The sequence below is a fragment of the Bicyclus anynana genome, chromosome 11, assembly GCF_947172395.1.
Source record: "Bicyclus anynana chromosome 11, ilBicAnyn1.1, whole genome shotgun sequence".
Classification (NCBI taxonomy): domain Eukaryota; kingdom Metazoa; phylum Arthropoda; class Insecta; order Lepidoptera; family Nymphalidae; genus Bicyclus; species Bicyclus anynana.
Genome location: NC_069093.1, coordinates 8,871,305 through 8,893,251, shown reverse-complemented (window position 1 = coordinate 8,893,251; position 21,947 = coordinate 8,871,305). Strand labels below are relative to the sequence as shown.

The window sequence follows — 21,947 nt, the reverse complement described above, 5'->3', positions numbered from 1 at the left end:
TGAACCGCTAGCATCCAGCGGCTCCCTGCAACCCGCTTGATATCCTCGGTCTACCACCAAGTGGGGTCTCACCACCAATACGCTTCCACTATTCCAGTCACCTATGATCGTATATGGGGGGGGGAGGCACCCTACAATGGACCTGTGCCCACCCTAGGATTCTGGGCTACCCATTTGGAATACTAATAATAGACTTGACGTCGGGACCAGGCCAGATAATTCCAGCAATGCTAACGATTCTAGCACATTGGGACCAACATACGTCGACTCTTCGGAAAAAGTTTTTTAAGCATAATATTAACAATAACCGTACCTACCTGTGATTGTTTGTCTAAATAGGTAATCTAATTGAAAAATTATGTTTAAAATGTGTTGGAAAGTAATAAATTAAACGAATGAATGCGTGAGCAAACATTTTCTTATTTTTGCATATTTGCTGTAAATATTTGCGATAACGTTCCACCTATTTACGTAGTAAACATGATTATGTACAGAATTTAAAAATTTTTGCTTTCTACTTAACTAGCGAACGTTTACGACTTCATTTACGTGAAAAGTTTTTCACAAATCGGGAACCATGATCTGGCATAAAAAGTAGCTTAAAACATGTTGTTCAATAGGTAATTTCCTCTGTATTCCAGTGAAAGTCCCAGTACAATCGGTTCAACCATTGCAGAGGTTAGCCCGGATAAACAAAAAGACAGACAGACAGACTAAAATTTTAATAAAGCTTTATTATGTTTTAGTAGCATGTAGGTAGCTATAAGGATTTGAAAAAACACAGCCCGTTTGAAATCACTGACGGATACTCAGCTTTCATATAAATGTCATGTATCAGAATCATTTATTTGCAAGAAACATAAAACAATGTTTCACCATTAATAGGTATAGGTATAAATGTATTCATAAATTCAACTACTTTTTTTTAAATGTATTCATAAATTAAAATAACATTTTAATCATGACGTAAACCAAATAAAAAAAATTTATTAGTATGTAGTGCCTACACTAAACTAAAGATATCGACTAGAAAACGAATGTTTACACAATTTGTTTTTTAGTTACTTTACATAATATTTTTAGTATCCGGGACTTTGGCACCCAATGCAGCGACGCTGTGGTTGAGGCTTTTACGCCATTGGATTAACCCAACAATGTTTAGGCCCCTTAATTTTTATTGCACCGATGCAGTTAGTTTGTAATCGGCCCCCATACATTTTACACGAGGTGAATAATAACTTTATTGATGTCATTTGGGAAGAAATAGCGGATTCTTGGCATTGAACTTGGTTTGGACCTACTTGGCCAAGTTGCCAAATATGCCAGCTACTTACCGCTCTCTGCTAAATGTATGAATATAACATTAATCTAAACACCGTAAGGTGCTGATCCTATAACGGGTCGGTCTGCCGTTAGATTACCTAAAGTTTCTATAGTAAGAAAATTCTCAAGTCTACACTTTTACCCCTTTTTAGGGTTCCGAATTCGATGACCTCTTTGGTGGTCTGTTTACATTGCAATATCTAGGATCTTTTAGATCGTTAGTTTCTGATTTCTAGGGCTGGTCTTACACCCACACATTTGTCGATGCTACCACAGTTTAGAATCATATCTATACAAAATCTAAGCATTTTTAGGACTTTCAATAATTAGCGGATGCCCCTCGGTATTACCCGCGTAGTTTCCATTCCAGTATACTTTATTACTATTAATATACGTGTTACTTACTAATAATGTAGCTTTCCAACATGCTAATTATTTTTTAATATTTCATTTGTTTTGTATTTTGAGTGCATTAAAGTTTTTCTTCTTCTTCTTTACATCAGTGAAAGAATTTTTAAAATCTATATAAGTTTAAATACGTATTAGGTAGATTCGTGTAGTGTATTTTTAAAATGAACATTTACAAAATGCTACAACAAAACATTTTGAAGTCGGTCTAAAGTTACAAGGTCGAAGGTAAAAGCGAGCATTAAATAACTCAACGAAAGTACATTACTTTTTACCAAAAAAAGATACGAAGTGTATTAGCTACACACGCGAGCTCCAGCTGGTTGTTTTGAATTTGTGAGGTCGGTGTGTTATGTATTGTTTTGTGATATAATTGTTGTTGTAAAGACCACAAATTTCTGTACAGACTACCATACATTCAATAAATCTGGAAGAAGAATAAGATCCACGTTTAAGTTTGAAATATTTGTTGAATACTTCTCATTTCATCCGAACCGGTGGTAGAATCTTTACAAATAGTCAACTGTCCTTTCAAAAGTGCTTGTAAACTGAGCCTACTTGAAATATATGAATTTTGATTTTTTGAATTTTATACTAATACTAGCGGACGCCCGCGACTTCGTCCGCGTAAATTTCGATGTCAACTTTACTACTACCCCTACCCTACCCTACCCTACCCCTACCCCCACCCTACCCCTACCCTACCCCAAACCTACTCCTACCCTACCCCTACCTTACCTACACCTTACCCCCATCCTTCCCCTACCCCCATCCTACCCCTACCCTCCCCGTACCCTATCCCTTTCCTACCCCTATCCCACCCGTACCCCTATCTCACGCCTATCCTACCCCTACCCTACCACTTCCCTATCCTACCTCTACCCCTACCCTACCACTACCCTAAACACGGCCCTAAACCTACCCTACCCCTACACTACCCCTACGCTTCCCTACCCGTAACCTACCCTACCCTGTAACTTCTCTATCTTACTTCTACCCTTAGCAAAATCGGTCCAGTCCTTCGAGAGTGGTGGTATGACCAAGAGAAATAGAGACTTCTATGCTAATAATATAAAGAGGTAAAGTTCGTGTGGTTGTAGAAGGTAATCTCTGGATCTACTGGACCGATTTGGAAAATTGTTTAACCAATAGAAAGCTACGTTATTTGCGAGTGTCATAGGCTATGTTTGATCCCCATATTCACACGGGAACGGGAACTACGTAAATGAAAGCGCCGGGCGTCATATAGCGGAATTTCTGCGTCTTTTAGAAATTTTGTATTATCTCCGAAACTATTTAAGTAATTAACATACTGTAAAGGGCAAATCTTATCTCCATAATATCCTTGTGATTATTAAATAATTTATTTTAATAAGGATTAAAGTTTAGTTGTATAAATAATGACGTAAACCTAAGTATATAAAATTAATAATTTTTAAAACACAAAAGGTACTATATCTGCTAATATATAGAAGATAGATATATGGTGTCGCGGACTTTTTTGTAGGACTTTTAAAGATACATAAAGTCTCCATACATTAATTTCAATTTTACACAATAGTTAAGGCAGCGTATGCGAATAAGTCTGTTTAAGAGGATTTTCAGTCCGACCTGTATGACAAAAACTGTGATAACTCGACTAATATATATGATACCAATATAAAATATAGCCTATAGCACTCCTCGATAATGTAGCATTCTACTGGTGAAAGAATTTTTAAAATCGGACCAGTAGTTCCGAAGATTACCCCATTTAAAAAATGTGACAAACTTACAAACTTACAAACTTTACCTCTTTATAATATTAGTATAGATTATAAAGAGGTAAAGTTTGTGGTTCAACAGGGTAATCACTGAATCTTCTGAACCGATTTTGAAATTTTTTTTAACTCTAGAACTCTACGTTATTTGTGAGTGTCATAGGCTATATTTCATTCCAGCATTTCAAAGGGAACGGGAATTATACGCGGGTGAAACCGCGGGGTGTCTGCTAGTAGTTAATAACTTTACAATGTAAAAATTAAAAATAAAATAAAATTATCGTACCTACAGTAAAATTTACATAATATGCTTAAATATGGCGCATTTTTTTTTTATAAAATGCAATTTAATAAAATAAATTGTATTTTTTAATAGTCCATATAACGTCACTCGATTTAACGACAAACTCGCTAAAGCGTTGACATCACACGGATTTGATTTTGGAGGTTTAGCTTGCTTTCCATACAATGATACACTCTATATTAGTCATGAACTCAATGAAGTTGATGAATGAACAATGAAGAACTCATAATTTTAGTAGCTCACAAACTTTCAAACTGTAAACATGGCTAGTAAAAGAAAATCACTGTGTATTGACGAAAAAGTTTTACTCACACGCACAATAAAACCGGAGAGAAGATAAGTAATGTTGGAAGACGCTTTAGATTTAGCCGCTCTACTGTGTGCACAACATGAAAGAAAAAAAATCCAAAAAGGTAGGAGGGGAAATCTTCCAAAAAATTAAACACGCTATCATGGTTTCACCGACAACGCCAGAATAATAAGCCTGTCTCGGTATTATATAATGTAATTTATTATACTGAAAACTGTTTTTCTTTTCATAATTATGATAATAAAATTAATATAACGACCACTCTCTATAACGCTCTATATAATAAAATGTACAGTCCCTTTAGTCATAACTTTAGTATCGTTATACGTATAAAATTTACACTGTATTTTATTATAAAATTTCATACATCCAGTTTTAGAAACCACAAAGAACCTCGTTACCCGAGGACATCTAAGCTAGACACTCATACATAAATTCATTCAAACATTCTTGAATAGAGTGAAAAATTAAGAACTGATAGCAGAATACGAAATCAATACAAAAAAAACATGACAAATGACAAACACCATACAATATGACAGGGTAATATTGATGAATGAACTATCACCGGCATTCATCTATTGTTCACGATGATACCGTTTATCTTGAGGTTTAAGCAGGGTCGTCAAACAGAAAACTTCAAGTCCTAGACTACAGGGGAATTCCCGTATTTAATCAAATTAATTATTTTAAATCAAATTAATTAGATTATTGTAATACTATCTTTAGTTTCATTAATGAACAGTGGGCCCACACGACGTCTTATGCGTGAAATTCAATTCAGTTTTACACAAATCTGTTATTTTTTTGGAAATAAAGTAGCATATAAATTCTATCTTCCAGCAAAAGTCCCAGTCCCAAAATTGGGCCAGCCAATCTAAAGATAATCATTTGAGAAAACACAGTTCTTAGGAAATCACACACAAACACTAATACAATTTTATGTATTTTGATTTATCTAATCAATAATAATAATAAATGTACGAATTTTCATGACTATAACTTGAGAAATGAAGGACTTTCATACACACAATGTATCCACTATTTTTATTTTCGCAACAGTAGTAGCTTCTGATCTTTTCCAAGGTCGCTAAGGTCAAGGTCAAGGTCAGCGGTTTAGCCGTGAAAAGGTGACAGACAGACATACTGTGAGTATGTCTCTCTGCATTTTGCATTTATAACGTTTCTATGAATTATTATTTTATGATAATATTATCTACAGTTAATAGTATATCCATAAATTACTCGACACCCTGTATTTTCAAAAATTCTAACAGCTTGCGATTGCAAGCCTTGAGAATTTTTCTTTTATGTGTACGTTTACGTTTTCAGTTACGTGCATTTTAAGAAATTAAATATCACGTGGCTCAAACGGTGAAGGAAAAACATCATGAGGAAACTTGTAACCTGCAACCTGAGAATTTTCTTAATTATCTACGTGTGTGAAGTCTGCCAATCCGCATTGGGCCAGCGTGGTGGACTATTAGCCTAACCCCTCGCAATTTGAAAAGAGACTCGTGCTCAACGGTGAGCCCAAAATGAGACAGCTTAGGATTTTAAATAGATATAGTAATAGATTTTACTATTGAATAGGAAACAATATCTATAGAGTTTTATACATTAAAATAATGTTGTTTCTCGTTGTAAACGGAAACAATATTTTTTGTTATAATATTAAAAGACAATATACGATTATTTTTTAATGTTTCATTTTTTACTGTCATTGCAATATCAATAAAAATCCACGATAAACGTAAAAAAATACAACAAAGGATCATTGTGAATTTCATACGCGTACAATAACATTCACAACTTCTATAATAATTACATAATAATCCACACATTCTCACGTAAAGAGCTTAACATGTAACAAAAACACAGACTTGATAAAAAAGTATATAAAGCAACCGAGAACCTATTCTTATCTTGCTCTGAATACTCAATCCATTAAAATACCTATAGTTTATTATGGCAACCCTAAGTTCAACGCATCTTGATAACTGGGAATCCAACTGGTTTGTCGGTATTCAACGTTGACGATGCACTATAATATCTATCTCATATACCTTTTGGCTTTTATTACAGTACCTTACGTCCAATCTATAATAATAAGTAAAAATAGATGCGAATAAAAAGTTCCTACGGTAAGCGTATACGAGGCATGTGGTGAAAAAGTGGTTTGCATGCGTCCATATATCTGATACACTCAAGTAGCTTCCAATTCATTATCATAGCTCTTGCCTTTCATTGCAATAAATATTACTAATCAATCATTCTTTAGGGTTCAGTACCACAAAAGGAAGAAATGGAAGCCTTATGAGATTTTTTTTGTCCGTCCATGATATATACACAGCTTAAAAATACTGCAAAAGACCGGAAGAGTTTTCTACACATGACCGCCAAACTTCAGCTGGAAGAAGGCACCTAATGATGATGATATGTCATGGCGAAACTATAAGTGTTCCTTGTGGACCATGAAGCCCTAAAAAAGATACCCTCAAGGGAATCAAAACTAACGTAACTACTATGTTTAGTAAGTAGCATCGTTATTGACCGCAAGTATTACAAAAAAATCTCAAAATTATATATTTTTAACTAGCTGACGCCGTGTGGTTTCACCCGCGTGGTTCCCGTTCCCGTAGAAAAATGGGGATAATATATAGCCTGTAGCCTACCTCGATAAATGGGCTATTTAACATCAAAAGAATGTCGTCCTGAGACTATCGCGTTCAAGCAAACAAACAAACATTTCAGCTTTATAATATTAGTATAGATTAAGTCTAAAATTCGGGAAAAACTCGGCAAAACCTGCCTAGCCCAATTCGACTCATAAACTATTTATAATGATCCTTCTACGTACGGAATCCTCAATGGGTGAGTTAGACTCGCACTTGTCTGGTTTTTTTGTTATGTATTCTATATTTTCCTTTGATTTAACTTTGATACAAAGAAATCAACTCCATTTCATTTTCCAAATGTTTTTATTTTTTAGAGAGAGTTGAGTTGGTTCTAATCCTAGTGTTTTGTCATATTATGATCCCTCGTAATAATGCGACCCTTATCAAAAAGTCTTAATGTCTATACTTAAAAGCTTTAAGTTTATAGCTTTTTAATAAAATTGTTTTGATTTTCTTTCTGTACATACTTATGATACCACAAGTGCCTTAAGTTACCTAGAACATGTTAACTTAAAATGGAAAAAATTAAAATATACCGGAACTATAGAAAAATTTAAACAACAGTTTTCTATTTTATATGCTATATACCTCAAACTTTACCTCTTTATTATATTAGTATCGAAGTATAAATTTACTATCTTCAGTGTTTTTAGGAAGAAGTTAGACGTACGTAAACCGTACGAATATATACGAATATAATGTTTGATAATTATTTTTCATATTATATATACTTTTTTTAATTTTAAAGAATTTGGCTTAAAGTTTTTAGTATGCAAAGTTAACATACGGTAGTAAACAAATGTAAAAGGTCCTTTAACATGGATTGGAAGAAACAATGTTATCGTACCTAAATCTCGAACTTGCAAATTCTGTTTGATCTGTCAATCTTACTCGTACCTAGCACCTAAAATGGAGTGGTATGTAAGGGACATGTGGTATTAACATAAAAAGGCTTTGTTGTATCATGGATGTAGTCTTGCCCCTAATATATTTTATTTTTCTTACTGAAAATTTTCAGAATTCTGATTTTTTCGGGATAAAAAGTAGCATATGTCCAGAGTAAAATCCATTTCCATTCCTTTCAGCCAAATCGCTTTAGTACTACCGGTGTTAGTAACAAACCTCCAAACAAACATACATCCATACAAACTTTAGCGTTAATAATAGTAAAGCTATAAACTTAAAGCTTTTATGTATAGACATTAAGACTTTTTGATAAGGGTCGCATTATTACGAGGGATCATAATATGACAAAACACTAGGATTAGAACCAACTCAACTCTCTCTAAAAAATAAAAACATTTGGAAAATGAAATGGAGTTGATTTCTTTGTATCAAAGTTAAATCAAAGGAAAATATAGAATACATAACAAAAAAACCAGACAAGTGCGAGTCTAACTCACCCATTGAGGGTTCCGTACGTAGAAGGATCATTATAAATAGTTTATGAGTCGAATTGGGCTAGGCAGGTTTTGCCGAGTTTTTCCCGAATTTTAGATTTAATCTATACTAATATTATAAAGCTGAAATGTTTGTTATAGACCTGATATAGTGCTAGTCTATCGGTCAGTGCGTTGTGCAATAATTGTTGATATTACAGTTCCACATGACGATAATCTGGTTAAAGCCGAAAAGGAAAAAGTATCAAAATACTTGGACCTTGCTCACGAGATTACCGCCATGTGGAATGTTGAGTCAACTATTATTGTTCCGATAGTTGTTTCAGTCAATGGTCTTATAGCGAAAAGCTTCGACCAACACCTTAAGAAGCTTTCGCTTAACTGTTGGATCAAGAGTCGGATACAAAAGGCAGTGATTCTTGAGACGGCGCGTATTGTGAGGAGGTTCCTCACTCTGGAGCCCTGACCACCGGTTGCTTGGGCACTCAAATGTCCCGCAGCGGGAGGGTGAATTTTTTTTATAAATTTTTAATAATGTTTTGTATTTTATACTTATATTGTTAAAAATTTTAAAAAAAAGAAGTAATAAATAAATGAGAGACTTTAGTAGGATATTAAATATGTAATAATGTTTGTTATATTTGGTTGGACTTATTTACATTAAAATCAATCTGAGATGAATGATGAAACTCATCCTCTTTAATATACAAAACGACTAGTTTAGTTATACATATAGTTATTTGCAGAATATCAAAACTTCTTTGAAATTTTTAGTAAATTGTTTGTAACTTTTGCAATATTTTCGAATTGAACTTGATTTTTTCAAAAATCCTCAACTTGAATGACAGACACCCTGTTCATATTTTTCGTGACTGTAGAAAAAAGTTGGCATAAAAGCACTTAAAAAGATTGTTATTTGTTTAGTATGAATATTAAAGTAAATATTAATTTCTAATAACTATTCTAAGATTCCAAACAAAATTGCTTTAACGTAACTAAAATATATTTTAAATGACATAAATTCGTAAATTAATACATAAATTATAAACTTATGTAAATCAAATTCACTTGAAATATGACCAAGTTGCATTTCCTTGCTAACACTTGTTTACGCAAAAAATAAGCCCGCCCTTGTCAAATACGATTGTAAAGATTATAGTTCTAAATCCTATTGACATTTTGTTTAAAATGTTTGACAACTGCGACGAATCGACTTCCTTTGTTTGATGGATTTGATGGATATAATCCGAAAAAGTAATTAGTTGATATCTCGATCGCGACAACTTGATCTGTTGTGTCGCAGGACACCATTTGAAGGTATATTTTAATACTATCAATCATATTAAACAAACAAAAAGACATCATTACAAAAGTCTCCTTCAAAATATCATACTTTGTAGTGTAATATATTTACTATATAAAAATAAGTCGGGTTTTCCTTCCTGACGCTATAACTCCAGAAGGCACGAACCGATTTTCACTTTTTTTTGCATTCGTTGGAAAGGTCTCGGACTCCGTGAGGTTTATAGCAAAGAAAATTAAGGGTAGGGTAGAGGTAGGGTAGGGGTAGGGTAGGGGTAGGGTAGGGGTAGGGTAGGGTAGAGTAGGGTAGGGGTAGGGGTAGGGAAAGGGTAGGGTAGGGATAGGGTAGGGTGGGGCTAGGGTAGGGGTACTTGTAAGTTTATATCGACTTTCACGCGGACGCGAAGTCGCGGGCGTCCGCTAGTGTCATATAATTATTACGACAATGTAACTATTTATATATTTTTTTTATTTTTTTTTTATTTTACGTTATTATTTATTCTGCTATTTAGAAACTAACCCGACTTTGCGTTATAGATACCTGATATTATGTATGTAAATATTAAATTCTTAAATCATCCAATTAATTTGAAAATCAAATTTATCCGAAAATGATTATTTGAACGCGAAATGATATTATGTTTAAACCGATTCTGCATTATCAGTATCAGCTCTTTATAATATAGATAATAGCTTTGAAAAAAGATATAAATAAATATATAGGAATGTATTTACATGTTAGGTATTTAATATAATCGAGTATTTCGATTACAACTTAGATCACGCATCCCATCGTAATTACCTTCCAATGAATACATAATAGATACCTACTTGTTAGTGCCTACTACTCACTAGTAGGTATAGCATATATTACTGGTAATTACAAACAATAATAACTGTAACAAGTAACCAAACATCACATTAAACATCAAGCAAAAACATATTACAATTACAATTGACCGGCTCATTGAGATCAAAAATGTTTGAAAAGTATAAACTTTTTGCAAGTCAATGGCCAAATAATAGACAACGCAGATGGAACAGTAACCGCAAATACAGAATCGTGGCGAGACATAATGATAGGTATACTTACGAAGTGAGGAAAAACGTGGAGATTTTTAATATAGCTAGGTACATAGAAAAACAATTTTAGAACTGACGAAAATAAAGATAATCATAAGATTTTTTTTTTTAGAGTCATTTTATTTGTTATCAAAAGTATATACTTATTAGATTAAATATAATATCTATATTTTAACATTATCAGCATAAGTTGATTTGTAAAGAGAGACGTTTGCATATGGGAAGCTCGACTTTACAATAATTGTCTAATGAGGATTAAGCGTGTAGATAATTTACGGTCTTACTGATCAGGGACTGGAATGTACAAGTAAGGGTTATACATTCCTAGTAGTAAGTACCAAAAATGTCTAAAAATTCTTGACCGAAAACCAATAATTTACATTCTTTCATGTTGTGAAATAAACATATTACGCCATTCTGTTTTCGTAGTTTTTATTTCTTTCTAAGGTTTACATGAAAGAAATTGTTACCAGCAACTTTTCTTTAAGTGCCATTTTTTTTATGTGTCTTAAATTATTATAATACTAGCGAACCCAGTCAAGCTTCGCTTTGACTTCGGTGCACTTCTTTCCTAACTACTCCAAACCTTACCTCTACCCTACAAATGCGCCATCTTTTCAACTATCTCCGCTTAAAAAAATCACATCAAAAAATCATTCGTCGCTCCGTTTTGCCGTGAAATACGAACAAACAAACAGACAGACACTTTCACATTTATAATATTCGGTGGATTTTTTTTAGCAATATCAACTTTTTTTCAGCAGAAGCCAGGACTCTGTCGCGATGTAGGTAAACTAGCAACTGTATCAGCAAAGGTGTATTAATTAGTATACATAGTCAAATAATTCTATAGACTATTGATATTTTTTCATCTTCTTATTAACTCCGAGTGACTTAATAGCTAAGATTAACAACCTTTTTAATTTGAGAAGTGAGGATATCAGATCGTTACGCTTAGGAAGTTTTATAACAAAGAAAATAATAAATAATTGTATTCAAATTCAATAAAAAATGTCCTATTGTCTGAGAAGATATCTCTCAAATCATCATTACGGTTTACCTAACCTGTTTCAGTAAAACATTTGTAGATACCACGTCTCCTACTACCAAATTAATTTATTGGGTACGCAAAACGAATGATCTTTCATTTGATAACAAGTCGATAATCGTCTAATTTATTTGTTTTTCTTTGTATTCTTTTCGTTTTTTTATTCTTTACTAGTTAGCCCTTGACTACAATGTCACCTGATGGTAAGTGATGATGTAATCTAAGATTTTATATTCTATTGCTATCTTTTTTACTGATTGCAACTAAATTCAACAACAAAGATAGCCCCTCGTTCCCTTCCTTATCATAACTTTACTCAAAACTTCCGAAGATGCGGTATGTTTAGTTATTTTTAGTTTCCCGAATGATTCCGCTGGTGTACTAAATGGGTTATCACCGTAAATCTTAATACCTCAAAGATTAGACCAGTCCTCTTCTCAGTGAAGACAGCAATCCACTTGTTTGAGTCAACAAAGAAGTTGGCCGGTCTTGTCAATCTTATGTTGTCGGGCCACGTTCCCTTAGAAATAACATCTATACTAATATTATAATGCTGAAGAGTATGTTTATTTGTTCAAATCTCAGGAACTACTGGTCCGATTTCAAAAATTCCTTCAGTTTTACATAGCCCATTTATCGAGTAAAGCTATCGGCTATTTTATCCCCGTATTCTTACGGGATCGGGAACCAGGGGAGTAAAACCGCGCAGCGTCTACTAGTCTGTCAATATGGTTGAACTTTTGCGTTCTTGCTCTGGGTGCGAAATTGGTGCTATTAGAATACACCCGTGGAGCTCACCATAGACAATCGGTCTCAATGATTATTACCCACATCCTACTTATGATCTTTACTTCGTTCGTAAAATCGTCTCCTCAACCCCCAAAAAAGATTTTCTTGGGTTTTTGTTACAAAGTCATCTAGTACCAAATTTAAGAATATTTAATGAGCCATTGTGAATCCATACTAATATTTTAAATACGAAAACGAGTTTAAGCGATGCAATTTTTAGCCCCTCATTCGCACGAGACATTTTTTAACGGACGTTAAAAAAACGTTCAAATACAACAAATGAATTCCCAAGTATATGTTCACGACAGCGTTTTTAAGCCACGACGCTTTTTTTCGAACGCTGTTGCATTTCCAATTTTGGGCGCTGGAATTCAATCTTCATTTAACTTCTTCTACGTAAGAACCATTAGTACTAAATATAAATATTTTGCACGTAACTGAGTCGCTGGTATATTGGTACACTATAGATTACATGCAAAGAATGGCCATTTAAAGTTGTCGACAAGCGATTTATCTCAGTAACGAGTCCGGAGCAGGCGCAATTGAATTAACATGAGCTGCATTCGCTATCCGTGTAACTATCACCAATGCCGATACAGTGGGAAAACTCCTTTACTTTTATAGTACAAGGGTACATGGATATTGGAATACCGGTTGCTGTGAATTTAAAATTAACCCTCCAAGACAGTTTTGGACCAAACAACACAACATAGTATTAAAACTATGTATTATAATATAAATATTTTATTAGGTTAGGTTTGAAATAGAACAAAAACACGCCTGGTCCAGGTACTTATTTTCCGATTTTCCTTTATAGTATAGAGACGTCGAAAATTCACACCAGAGATGCGTTCGAAATGTTGTGTTGGAGGCGAATACCGTGGACTGCCAAACGTACAGATGTGTCAATTCTTTCACAACTTCATATTAAAACACGTTGATATTGACGGCCGCGTGGCGCAGTGGGTAGTAACCCTGCTTTCTGCATCCACGGCCGTGGGTTCGATTCCCACAACCGGAAAATATTTGTGTGTTGAGCATGGGTTTTTTCCAGTGTCTGTGTGTGTATTTATACACTATATAAGTATTTAAATGTAGTATATAAAATATAAATATAAACGTATATGAAAATTATAATATCAACTATCTTAGTACCCATAACACAAGCTACTCTGTATGCTTACTTTGGGGCTAGATAGTGAATGTGTATTAAGTATATTTATATTATATTTACGTCTCTCAACCATCTGTCTACAGCGCATCCTCCAACTTGGAAAAAAATATTGTGCTAGTTATGTATAAACAAGTAAATTAAGACTCTATTACTGTTAACTTAAGAACTTACATTATGGATACTTACATGCAAAAACATTTTTCTTTATGAATGAAACTAACTTGACAAAGACTATTATCACATCTATACGCGCTGCTATAATTATCATAATACGTGATACCAGGTGCTTGATCACTCATTTCCACCCCTAGCGATAACTGTTCAAGGGTTATTAAAATCATTAGAGGCCTTTTTTCTTCTTGTTTACGTTTATAATAACAAGTCTTCAAGTTAGGTTCACTTTTTATCGGAACATATCGGGTATTGTTTAGGTTTTTATAAGATGTCTGCAGACGTTTTTTAATTATGTAATTAACAGATCTAGTTTTGTTAAAATTACTTTGCGTGAACAATAATTACTATTTTGTAATCACAATGATAGTTATTTACATTTTTATATAAGTATTAAAATATATATTTGAAGGTTTCTTTCATATTGATTACAATTAGAAACTATATGAAAGCAAAATATGATAATTGAGGAGTTTTTTTAAGTTTCAGTACGGTCAACTTTTACACCGAATTCATTATTTTGGGTTATCTTTTTTGTTCAAACAAAAGATTTCAACGGGATCTAACTTGTCTCAATATACTCGTACATTACACAATAATATATTCCTAGAAAAATAGCATAATGTTAACTTACCTTAATAAATCACGTCACAATCACTGGCACCAAAAATAAAAAAATAAAAATTGTTTTTCCAAAAATCGCAATTTTAAAAAAGAACCGCTGCAAAACTTTCCCGCGAGCGTGTCGGTTTGAAAATGGCTAGGGGCTGTGTCCTTGCTCCAAGAAGGCTTTAAACTATGTATGAACGCGCGAGCAAGATCCTACGCTTCTTATACCCATCGAACCTTTAACACTGCGTCTTTGTGGCTAATATTAATACTGCGTTGTGGATTGCCAATTAGGGTGCATTTTTATACCCGCAGGATAACATCGTTGGGTTATATATAGATTTTACTGCCCTACACAAATAGGTATTACGTATTTAAGCCTACTTTAACAATTTCTATTGTGCAATAAAAGCAACATTCGTTTTCAATCATTTAATTGCAACGTTTCTCAATAAATTATTACAATTTATAATTTTTATTTGCTGAGGTATAAAAAAATTATAATCTTATATTAATGGATATGCACTTCTTTATGCTATGCACGGTAAATCCGTAAATAAAGATTATAAAAGATACCTTTTGTTTAATGAATAACTAGCCACTACTCAAGCCTACATCACGATACCAGGCTTAAGTCAATTTAGAAAATATAAATTCCGTAATTTCAAATGCTTTAAAAAAGGAGAACAGAAATTTAGTCATATCCAAACACAAGACTAATGTTCTTTCATAATAAACTCAGCTTTAATTACATAATTTATACACTTGTACATATTTAGAAAACACGCACGGTATATCATAAAATAAAAATTCTATAAACTATTTGAAAAGTACAATAATAATTAGATGGGATATTTTTAATTACTTTCAAACTATGTTTAAAAGTAATTAAAAATATATTTATGTCCATACCTTTATTAAATGGTAACCCGTACGAGTAACCCTTCTATAGAATATTATATAGAAGGTTTACTCGTTCTCCTATAGAAGTTAGAACCACAGATAACCATAAACAATAACCATCATTCACCAAATGGTGGTCCAAAAGTCCGACTGCCAGCGTAATCACCTTTAAAATATCTTCTTTCGTCCGGAAATGTAAAAGACCGTAAGTTACTTAATCACGGTTATCTAAATAAACATCTTTGCAATCAATTTTTTCCCATAAACCGCCGTTATCTCGATATATTCTGGTGACGTTTATGTAGGCATCATTAAAAAGCTTTACTCACTCACCGGGGGATTTTTCTTTAATATTATTTTCAGTTATATTTTTTATTTGTCGTAATTATACCTAGTTACTTTTGTGAAAACATTTATTTATTTTTATAAAATCGAAAAAATTCTAAAATAAATCCATATTAATAATATATAATTATAAAGAGGAAATATTTGACTGTTCAAATATTTCCTCTTTATAACCTATTCAATATATATATATACTATATATATATTGAATAGGTTTCGTACTAAGAACGTAATGTACCAAATTTCATCAAGTTAGTTAAGCGGTATGGCCGTGAAAAGGTAACATACGGACAGACTTACCTACTTTCGCATTTATAATATTAATTATCATTGAAAATGTATATTTAGGTAAATTTTGTTACGTCTTACTTTTCTGATACAAATTGTTTTCATGGTTTCTATCTTTAATTATACCCTGTTTAAATCAAATGAGTAGTTTTTAATAAAACTTACAAATCTACTTAATATTGGTCACGGAACCTCTTTTTCTTTTTCGATAGGCTACGAACGTGTGCATCATATACATGTAATTTATATATACATAATACTACGGCTTAGAGCCAAAATTTATCCAGATTAACTAAATTAATTAATTTTATGCACAAATAAACCCACTTGGTCTTGTCACCTCAGAAGGCTTAAACACCCGGCATCGGGTTACAAAAATAATGTTATTTAAGCACAAATTCAATTTGATTTCATTATAAATTTAGCGACGCAAAATAACTTCTTCAAATTTATTGCACACAACAATTGTTTCGAGTAATAAAACTTCAAAAGATGCATACTAATTATTGAATGCATAATTTAGTTTTTTCTGGTACAATAGTTACTTCTTAAATCATTTCCTGCTGTTTTTTTTCGTCGTTGAATTAAAATCATCATGATCTGATTTTCTTGTAAAACGAGAGCCTGTAATGACTAGACCTACCTCATTTTATAAAAAAACTAAAAGTTTTTTAGCTACCTACGATAGGTAAGTATGACGGCCTCCGTAGTGCAGTGGTGTGCGCGGTGTATTTACAAGATGAGTTCCTGGGTTCGATCCCCTGGTCTGGCTGGTGGGAAGCTTCGGCCGTGGCTACTTACCACCCTACCGGCAAAAACGAACCGCCAAGTGATTTAGCGTTCCGGTATGATGTCGTTTAGAAACCGAAAAGGGTGTGGATTTTCATCCTACTCCTAACAAGTTATCTCGCTTTCATCTTAGATTGCATCATCACTCACCATCAGGTGAGATTGTATTATGAGTAATGAGTATGGATTGTGGTGGCTTTGACTCGAAAAACACTATTAAATATCAAACTTGAAGGGTCTTTGACAACGGGTAGAAGCTAAGTGTCCGGCGACACGTATGTGATTTATGATTTCTCAATATATAAACAACGTTATAAATACTTGGACAATTGACGGTATTGCCCCTTGAAGCGTCCACTACTATTGTTCAAAGCAAACTACGCTCCGAACTCTACAGTTGAGCAACAATACTCACCTAAGTGCTTTTACATAATGTATTCTGTGCCTAAGATAACAAACTTTAAGCTTTTATAAAATGAGGAAGATCTGGACTTCACAGGTCCTGTACCGAACGCTGCGCAGTTATTACGTTTGTACAATAATTTACATATTCGGTTTTAGTTTAAGGTAACCTTTTTACATAAAAGTAAACATAATGGCTGTAAGCTGTGTAATCAATTCAATAAAACAATGAATGGGTTGCAGATAAATCTCTATTTTAATCTCTATGAAATTATCATGATTTAATCGTTACCACAACCATGGCAAGTCTAACTGTTACTAGGTTATGCATATTATTTGATACTAGCCGACGCTCTGCGGTTTCGCCCGCGTAGTATTCGTTCCCGAAAAATACGGGGATTAAACATAGCCTATGACACTCACAAATAACGAGGCTTGTTTGTGGTAAAATAATTTTCAAAATCGGTTCAGTAGATCCAGAGATTACTCCTCTACAATACAAACAAACAACTTTACCTCTTTTTAATATTAGTATAGAACTTGGACTAATAACCCATAGACCCGCAACACCTAAAATTTTTTCACTCCAAACTTAAGCCACTTCTGTGACTATGTGAGTATATGAGCTAAGTCAAGGGCACCCATTTCGGGGCACATTAAACGGCTTATGAATCCTGCGATTATACGCTATCTATTTGTTATAAATCTATGGTAAAGAGCGCAAAAAGGTTATGGTCTGCGAGGCATCTCATACATTTTCATACATTCAATGACAAGTTAACCATTTACTGTGGTCTCACCTGATGTTAAGTGACAATGCAGTCTAAGATGAAAGCGAGCTCACTCAGAAGAGGTACAGGTATTATCAACCCATATTCGGCTCACCGCTGAGCTGGAGTATCCGCTCAGACTGAGATGGTTAGGCCCAAATCGGATTGGCAGACTTCACAGCACACACGCAGAGAATTAAGAAAATTCTCTGGTATGCAGGTTTCCTCACGATGTTTTTCCTTCACCGTTTGAGACGCGTTATATTTAATTTCTTAAAATGCACACAACTGAAAAGTTGGAGGTGCATGCCCTGGACCGAATTTGAACCCAAACTCCCTGGAATCGGGGGCAGAGGTCACATCCACTGAGCTATCACGGCACTCTTTCAACTTTCAAGTAATCCTATTTTAAAACTTGTTGAAAGTTCTGCATTTTGGTATTATTTGCTTTTAAAGTGATAGTTAACTCATCTACGACTAATACTAATGCAAAGAAGACCCAACATAATTTAATTGTTTTTTAAACCTATGTTTTTAAACTAAATTATGTGTTATCTCCCAAGCACTTACGTATTTATTTAAGAAATTGGACAATACAAGTAGCTACGTTAAACGCATCGTAAGCAGAGAATTAAGTAACTTTCCAATATATTGACGGCGTTTAAATTCGTACCTATTTATTGTTTGAAAAAACTATGTTAGTAGAATCTTTTAGAGATTCGCAATGAATGTTTTTTTGTGACCCATAGGAGGAACATATCAAGACATTAGGTTTTCGGGTCACGAATGTGTCTTACATAGTAATTGTACGGAATGAGTAACCTTGACTCGACAATAACGTTATCGACAACGAGGTGACCGATCGCTTTCTGTAACAGGATAAGCTGTAGGTGATAACTGCTTCGTTTATTTATTTATTTATTTACTATTGGAACGAAGATTGTTATCGCACGTTGCGAAAGGGGGCTAGACAAAAAAAATTAAGACCAAAAACTTGTAAAGACACTTTTTACCCGACTGCGTAAGAAGGAGGGTAATGTATTTGCTATAGTTGTAAACCGTGACCTGAAGACAGCTGGTGAGCTCCAGGTTCCTCAAAAGGCCCCCCGAACCCAAAGGCCACCCGATCTCGAAACCCCCTGACCCCAAAAGGCCCCCGAACCCAAAAGGCCCCCAAACTATATATCTATAGCGATAGTGATGATAGCTATAGCGATAGCGATGATAGCACTTATACAAAATACTTAACAAAAGACAAAATAATCACATAAAGGCATTTGTGGTAAAACTGTGATAAATACAAAAAAAAAAGTAACTAAATAAAGAATTCAAGTGACTAAAGAATCCGACCATAAAAATACGCGCTGAAAGGTATACCTACTGTGCAATGCGGCCTTTTCTTTTTGATTTTAACACCTAACACTGGCTGTCGCAAAAAATTACTTCCGCTCGAAGGACACGAGGGCTTAATATTTTCAACAGGTCAGTATTAATGGTCTATTTTTATACTAAATCCTCAAATTAGCTTCTTTTATTTTTTTATGGTCCAACTGTGTATTAATCCTCTTTCAAAGATTTATATAGGTAGTTGTACGTAGCTTACCTATATCTATGCTTTCAGTGTAAATAATACTTTATGTATGTATGTAGGTACCTAGTAGAAGAATCTGATCACCGAAAACTCCATAACTTCAAATACCTGTGTATAATGAACAAGAGTACAATAGGAAACTTAAGCTAACTTATCCTAATAACTACGCAAGTCATGCCCACGTGGAATGTAGCCAAGAATGCATTTTCGCGCGGGACATCCTTTCACAGCTCTGGAAAATACAGCCCCTATAGCCAAGGGGCACGACGATTCTGTTTCTACGATCGCTAACGCTTCGAAAACTAGAAAAATGTGTGGAATGACATTTGCTATCGATAAGTCACGTGATCAAAATCTGACATTCCCATACATTTTTCTAGTTTTCGAAGCGTTTGCGACCGTAGAAAGAGAATCGATGTATCACTTGGCTACAGGGCTGTTTTTAGATATATTTTAGACTAGCGGTCGCCCGCCACTTCGTCAGTTTTCATTTCATTCACTATGGAATTCAGTTTTTCACATACTTATATTTTAAACTAGCGGACTCCCGCGACTTCGTTCGAATTCGGTTTTTTCACGAATTCCGCGGGAACCACAGAATTTTCCGATGTGAAAGTAGCCTATGTGTTAATCCAGAGTAAAATATATTTCCATCCCAAATTTCAGTCAGATCGCTGCCAAAGCGGCAGCGGCGGCTATTGAAGCGATTAAATGAGGAACAAACATACATTTACACTTACACACACAAACTTTCGCCTTTATAATATTAGTGTGATGTACCTATGTACCTACTCATATATTTTTTTGTGTCCACATTACAAAGACTTCATCATCATAGATGATGATACCTAGTTTAATAAATATAAGTAGATATACCATGTTAGCGGTACCATTACATCCAAATCTTAATACACTCCACATATTACGGTAAGCCCACAGGAGTCATGGTTTCAAACATACGTCAGTCTCGATAAGGCTTTTGTCGTGAGTCAAATGTCATTAACCCCGCACAGTATCTAAAGACGACAAACGGTGCGAATTTACGATGTGTATCAATCATTAATGCTTGGTGAAATGATAAAAATATTCGCCTTTACTTCACGACTGCAGACAGCTAGGTAGCAGAGAAAATACCTCTGAAACATTCTTTAAGAAGCCAAACTTGACAAATCTATACTAATATTATAAAGCTGAAGAGTTTGTTTGTTTGAACGCGCTAATCTCAGGAACTACTGGTCCGATTTGAAAAATTCTTTCAGTATTAGATAGCCCATTTATCGAGGAAGGCTATAGGCTATATATTATCTCCGTATTCTAACGGGAACGTGAACCACGCGGGTAACACTGCGCGATGTCAGCTAGTAATGTTTATGATAGGCGAGCCCATGGTGCTAAATGAGATTTTACTGGAGCTGGATTATTTTACAAAAATCGGTTTAGTAGATCTAGAGATTTTCCCTTATAACACTACAAACTTTACTTTATAATATTAGTATAGATTTGGTAAATCATTTCTAAATCACCAAAGTTTTAGGTTTCCATTAGGATGAAAAAATTTTTATCATAAAATCGCTTTCAGTGGTGGGAAAAACAATTTTAAAGACAATTTTTAGAACTCTTTTGTAAACATGCAATTTACAGATGCTATGCAGTGAGAGCCGTGATAGTCCCGTGGATATGTCTCTGCCCCCGATTCCGGAGGGTGTGGGTTCGAACCTGGTCCGGGGCATACACCTCCAACTTTCAAGTTGTGTGCATTTTTAGAAATTAAATATCACGTGTGTCAAACGGTGAAGGAAAAACACGCAGAAAATTTTCTTAATTCCCTGCGTGTGTGAAGTCTGCCAATCCAGATAGGGCCAGCGTGGTGGACTATTACCCTAACACCTTTCATTCTGAGGGGATACTCGAGCTCAGTAAGCCGAATATGAGTTGATTATGATGATGATGATGCAGTGAGTTTATAAGGCGACTCGCACTTGACTGATTTTCTGGTGGCTGTGACCACAACATATTTCGATTAAAAACTTATCGTAAATTTATTTTCGACAGAAACACGTGTCTTTTTAAAAATGTAAACATAATAAAATCACGCAAAACCGCCTACGCAAATACTTTACAAATCACGTAAGTAGGTAATTACTGTTATTCGGACATAGCCTTTAGGTAGGTACTAATCGTGATTAATAAATAAACAAGATATATCAGCAAAAGCTAATTTTATGCGTGCCTTGCTATCCGCGAACATTTTTATTTTCTGCTCATTTCATGCTATCCCTTATTAATTGGGTACACAAAATCATTATTCCTGAGGCATTCATGTTGTGATAACGTCTTGTACATATGTTTTCTGTGATAACGTTAAGGCGCCAGGAGTGGCGTGCACAAGGTTTTTAACTAGGGTAAGCATTATGTTTAAAGATTGTACGAAATGGAAAATTCCTTCTCGGATACAGTTTTATATAGTCTGTGGAGTAGTAGGCAGCGCATTTGTATGTAT

General features: G+C 34.3%; 1 protein-coding gene across 1 annotated transcript in view; it reads right to left on the bottom strand.

The window, feature by feature from the left end:
• The window catches only part of LOC112048150 (mucin-22), a 44,940-nt gene extending 30,325 nt beyond the window's left edge, over window positions 1–14,615 (bottom strand). Inside the window, exon 1 of the mRNA XM_024085561.2 lies at window positions 14,385–14,615. The gene's annotated coding sequence lies outside the window, so the exon portion shown is untranslated. The remainder of the gene's footprint in view (window positions 1–14,384) is intronic.
• Between the last annotated feature and the right edge of the window lie 7,332 nt (window positions 14,616–21,947).